Raw genomic sequence first — 6,193 nt, forward strand, 5'->3', positions numbered from 1 at the left:
TATATATATATATATTAACTACTAATCCATTCTAAAAACTTGCGTGTTGTTAGGAGATGAGCAACAATAGTTTATATTTTAACACTCCCTCTTATTAAGAAATATTGTTGTAATATATTTCCATATTCTATGTACATTTACTTTCCTAAGTTAGTGTAAATAAAATCCCACTAAAAAGGATCACGGCTTCTAAGCCTTAGAAATAGGTAGAGTTGATTAGCAATATTTGTAAATAAAATCCCACTAAAAAGATCACGGCTTCTAAGCCTTAGAAATAGGTAGAGTTGATTAGCAATATTTCTGTATATATATCGTGTACTGTTAATGACATTGATAAGAAAACAAATTTCACCAAATTCTCCATCGTTCATTCTCTAAGCCTATTATTATTTTAGATGGTATCAGAGCCATCCTAGTGCCTGATTACTTGATCTTTTCAAACCAATAACACGTCTGCAAACACCATGACAAATGCAAACCAAACTCCATCAAACCCCTACTTTATTTATCATTCAGATCACCCCAGTCACATGCTCGTCCCAACAAAATTGAACGGCGCCAATTATCCATCATGGAGTAAATCCATGATTCATGCTCTTACAGCCAAGAAGAAAATCGGCTTCATTGACGGATCTATTGTGCCACCTTCTGAAACAGAGCAACAAACAGAATAAGCTCTTTGGAATCAATGCAACAACATGATTTTATCATGGCTCACTCACTCGGTGGAACCCGATCTAGCCAAAGGAGTCATTAAAATCATTAATGCCAGGACTGCCCGTCAAGTTTGGGGAGATTTCAAAGATTAATTCTCACAAAAAAATACATCTACAATCTATCAGATCCAGAAATCCTCGGCTTCTCTATCACTAGGCACCATGATTGTTTCATCGTATTTCACAAAACTCAAAGGGCTTTGGGATGAATTAAAGACATATCGACCTCTTCCTACCTACAACCAAATGAAGGCACACATCGAACAGAGAGAAAAGGATCGGATGATGCAATTTCTCATGGGTCTTAACAACACGTACAATGTAGTCCGCAGCAACATCCTCATGATAATGCCATTTCCTAATGTTCGCGAAGCTTATTCTCTCGTTGTTCCAGACAAAACACAGAGCTAGATGACATCGGAATCAATCGAAAACTTCTCCGTCGCGACTGCAATCCAAAGTCGTCCAAATAGGTTCTCAAATAAATCAAAGGACAAGCACTGTGAACACTATAATAGAGAAGGCCATACAATTAAAAATTGTCGAACTCTGAAATTTCATTGCAAATATTGTGATAGAAGAGGCCATACTGAGGACAGGTGCAAGTTTAAAAATGGCACGTGGGCTCCCAACAACACATGAACTCAAAGCAAACGCCAAAATCAATTACAACAACACCAGCGCGGGCTTCGAGGGAGTGCACCCTTTCATGCCGCTAACGCAACAAATTATTCTCAATCAACGCGTGGTATTGTAGGGATGACCCTTCCAATCCAACAAATTCTTCTTTTCCTGGTTACCTTTCCATCTACACCAGCTCATTCACTGCAGGATGACTCTTCCAATCCATCTCTTTCAAATGGACCTCTGCCACCTTCATGGTATTTCTCCAACCCAATTAGTCCCCAACTTTTGGTATTATTTTGCCGGGATGTGGGTCTTATGGCATCAGCGGTTTAACTTGGAATTGCCGCTAGATGAATTTTTATATGTATATAAGCTCTGTCACCTTTCCAAAAGCGAATGGTGGTATTTTTTAGGGAGTCACAGGTGATCTAAACCCGTACTTAGTAAATTAATAAAAGGGGTTCCCTCGTCGTCTCATAAGTGGAAGCCCACGTTCTTCATGGTCAAGGGTAGGTTTGACTTTCACCCTGCTAACCATAAACCCCAGTGCCGAGGTGTTCAAACTTCTTTTGGGAGACTAAGTGAGAATTCTACTAGTATTATCCATTGCATGTTCCTTATATATATACTCATGTTGTTCTAACTTTTTTTTTTTACGCAGAGCCCTAGGACCGCCCGAAACTATTTAGGTGCAGGAAACAGATGTTTTATCAGCTTTTTAGCTTTCTGAGAGTGATCGTCACATTGACACCCTTTTAACCAAAGCCAATCTCAAGCAAGCGGGCCTATTGTTATCTCTTCCAGACCCCACGGTTCTTCATGCCGTGCAAGAATATTTTAATCTCAGCACCGAAAGTAAGTTTTCCTGTTTGAGACGTCATATTACTTAGCCTCAAGTTATTTCTTTGTTTTTGACATCATACTTTGGTTTTGTTTCAGAAATGGGCTAAGAATGGATGTTAGGTTCTCCGAGGGTGCTTTGGGAATTGTGGCATAACGTTGGCACTTATCGCAACGCCAAGCGCATTGATACGCGTCATTTTTAAGCGTAGGCCAATAGTACCCTTACCTCAAAACCTTAAGAGCTAAAGATTGCCTCCCGATATGATTTCCACACTCCCCTTCATGAATCTCCCGGATGACTTCTTTTGCTTTTGTGTCATTTAGGCACTGTTGTAAAGGTGTTGGATACCCTCATCGGTATAATAGACCATCATACAATAGATATCTAGCTGTCATATACTTAATCCTCCTAGCTTCATCTTTATCACTCGATAATTCAGCATTTAAGAGGTACCTGATGATTAGAGTCATCCAATTCTCGTCGTCTTGCACTGTAAGGACCATCTTCATATCTTCATCTATAGAAGGTCGTTCCAACTCTTCTACAGGAACGACCCTAACAGCTCTGAATCTTTCGAGGAGGCCAATTTTGTCAAGGCATTGGCATTTGAATTTTTAGCTCTTAGGACCTGTTGTGCCTCATAACTCTTGAACTTTATAAGTTCTTCTTTTACCTTTTTCAAGTAAGGCCCCATCTTCTCATCCCGCACTTGGTACTCCTTAATTTGGCTTACAACAAGCTGGGAATCATTGTGGATACTTATGTCATCGGCTTTCAAATTATTTGCTAACTATAGTCCTGCAATCAGCACCTCATATTCAGCTTCATTAGTCCAATGCTTTAAATTTAAAGCGTATAACAGCTGTAATTTTATGGCCTTCTAGACTTATGAGCATGATTCGTGCCCCATGTCCATTCTCACTGGTTGATCCATCCACATAAAACTTCCATCTAGTTACCGCATTACCCTCTACCTCCTCTGCTATTGCTGGCCAATGAGAGAACTCTGCCATAAAATCTGCTAAGGCTTGCCCTTTTATTGTAGTCCTCAGCGTGTAGTTGATGTCAAACTGGCTCAACTTCATTAACCATTTCAGATGTCGACCAGATGTCAAAGGATGATTTGTCAACACTTTTATAGTATGCACCAATAAATAATGGCAGAGTTTTCTTGACGTCACCACCAAGGTGAGAGCTCACTTTTCCATTTCTGGATATCTGGTCTCGACGTCCAGGAGATACTTACTTACATAGTAAACAGGTAGCTATGCTATCTTCACCCTCGATGATGCAATAGACACTATCTATGTCGTCTCTTGGGCCGGCCGTGTATTCATCTATCTCCCATGATAAAGAATTGATGTCTTTAGACAAAGATGAATGACCGGAATGCTCGGTTGTTGATGGTGGGTTAGGCTCCACAAGGGACGCAGATGATGACCCCTCTTGACGACTAGATTTTTTAGGTGTCATAATTAATTATGAGTGGGAAAAATAAAAGAGTTAGAATCCTAAGGGTCGAGAGGGGAAAAGGGGAAATTAGCCAAACAGTCGACTCTAAAAGTTATTGCATCTAAATTTAAAGCCTGAGGAACCTATCGATTGCGAGACATCGAGCATTCAATATAATGACAAGTGTTCAAAACAAAGATTCAGAAACTCAACAAGGGGTCCAGAATCTGAAATCTCTCAAAATTAACCAGAAAACTGGCCCAGAACAGTGCAAAAATAACGAAAAGTTAAGTTTTTGTGTTCATTTTTCCAATTACTAACATGTTCGAACTGGAAGAGCAAATTATCTACATTTTTTGCAAGATCGAAAAGTAAAGAGATAGAGTTTTAAGGTAAAACTTACTAGAAGTTGAAAAATCAGAAGATTCTGAGACAACTTGGAAGAAATCTGAAGATTTGATGCTAAAATCCTTGAGGAAGCTCCAAAAGTTATTTAGTTGAGAGGTTTGAAGGAATTTTGGTAGAATTTTGGTATATTTTTAAGTAATATAATGAAGACGCATTCTAAAACTGCTTCTTATAAAGGGAGCGATGCTTCGCCTCCTAATAGTTGGATCGAGTAATTGTTCATCCAACATTAAAGATGAAGAGTCGTGATCTAACGGCGAAGGCATGATCCAAAGGCACAGATTCATCCATTCAAACTAGAAAGCAACATATGGTAGATTGATTTGACCAATGTGATGATTACAATTCGCTATAAGCATCTTTTATGTTAGAGCCATCATTACCTATAGAGGCTTAGGGTTGGAATCCTTGGTGAGCAAGCTAACTCAATAGAGGCGAGTCAAGGCGTAAACCCTACTTAGTTAAAGCTCAAAGCAGTCCAAAGGAATTCCTCAACCTGGGGGGCAAATGTTATAGGGTAAAACGCCGAACCCTAAATAAGACCTTTGATGGGCCCCATACGCCTTAAATGAGAACATTAAATTATCAAGGACAGCTCAGCCCTAGGCGCCACGTCAGCAAGCAACTCTCTTACAGGTCAATCGCTAGAAAGAAGCACTAAACGTAAGCATGAGGTAGACCGTACCAGCAATCGAAGATAAAGAGGCTTCTGTGAACGTTTATGAAGTCGAGGCTACGCAAGATATGAGATCTGTGAGATTTGCCCCAAGATTGTTATTTGTAATTCAAATAGACAAAGTTTAAATAAGAAAACTATCCTCATTGATTGTAATCTCTATCTTTTGGGAAACAATCCCAAAAGATAAGGGAAATATCCCAAATTCAAATAAGCAAAAGGATATGGGCGATGACTATGAGTATAAATATGGGATGATAAGTCAAAAAATCCTTAAGTCTAATTCTGAGCATTAGTGCGTGTAATTCTTTCAAAGATAGTGAAATTTCTCTCCTCCCGTAGTGGACATAGCTCTCAAATTGAGAGTGAACCGTTATAAATTCCGTGTGTTCTTATTTAAATTCCGCTTTTAATTGTGTTTTAAATCATTTAATTCACGTTAACCGTAAAGAAATTCGTTATTACTCTATTAGCGAATTTTCACCGTCAACACAATAAAAATGTTTTTAAATTTTGCAGAATAAATTAGGAGGAAATAATGCAGAAGATGAGATATTATTTGTTGACTAGTATTTATAAAGGAAAATAGATAATGTTTAGACATTTTCTAAAAAATTAGACGAGAAGAGTGAATCTAAAAATTATTATATATATTAGTATAATCTTAATTAAAAAGAATATAATCCCCTTTTAATAAATCCTAACTTCGTTACTATCTAAATATAACAATTTTCATCGACAACACATAAAACAAATTAAGATCCTCATTTAACATGTGCCATCTAAAAAAAAATTATTTTTTTTTATTTTGGTTGTCCACAAAGATTTTGACACTGAAATAAACAACATTAATTAAGGCCTCGTTCATTTCACCGATTCGAGTTTTCAGTTTTAGATTTCTACAGTAAAAAGCTCTCAGAAAATGTCACATCTAACTTTTTCTGCTACAGTGAAAAGCTCTCAGAAAATGTCACATCTCAGCTTGAATTAAAAACTCAAATCTGCGAAGTGAACGAGGCCTAAGTTTAAAAAGAAATAGAATCAAATCCAAAAAAAAAATAATAATAACTATTATCAAATCCCACCCAAATAAAATTTAAAAAAAAAAAAAAAAAAAGAAAGATTTGCGCATCCGGGGAATCGAACCCCGGTCAGTACCGTGGGAGGGTACTATGATACCACTACACCAGATGCGCTTGCTTGTGTGGAGCTGCACATTTTCATGACTTTTGTTTAGAAAAGCCAATAATCGATTTCTCTATTTGGAAGCAGGTTTTTGTTTTTTTATATTTTTATTTTTTCCTTTCCTTTCAACATAGAAGCAAGTAATTTAATCACTGTAAACTGGTGTTTAAAGGGGCATGAGTTTCACAAGCCATTGTTAACTTCAACCATTGGAACAACTAATAAGAGTTATATAGAACTATGCAGCTTAAAATCGCACGAACAAAAAGCGATGGATCAAATCGT

At 37.6% G+C, this 6,193-nt stretch overlaps 1 non-coding gene across 1 annotated transcript; it reads right to left on the reverse strand.

Annotated features, from left to right (window-relative positions):
* Positions 1-5,848: 5,848 nt before the first annotated feature.
* Positions 5,849-5,919, reverse strand: TRNAG-CCC. The gene has a single exon. It is a non-coding gene; the product is annotated as a tRNA-Gly (tRNA).
* Between the last annotated feature and the right edge of the window lie 274 nt (positions 5,920-6,193).

This window comes from Morus notabilis, unplaced genomic scaffold (assembly GCF_000414095.1).
Source record: "Morus notabilis unplaced genomic scaffold, ASM41409v2 Scaffold3373, whole genome shotgun sequence".
Taxonomy (NCBI): Eukaryota; Viridiplantae; Streptophyta; class Magnoliopsida; order Rosales; family Moraceae; genus Morus; species Morus notabilis.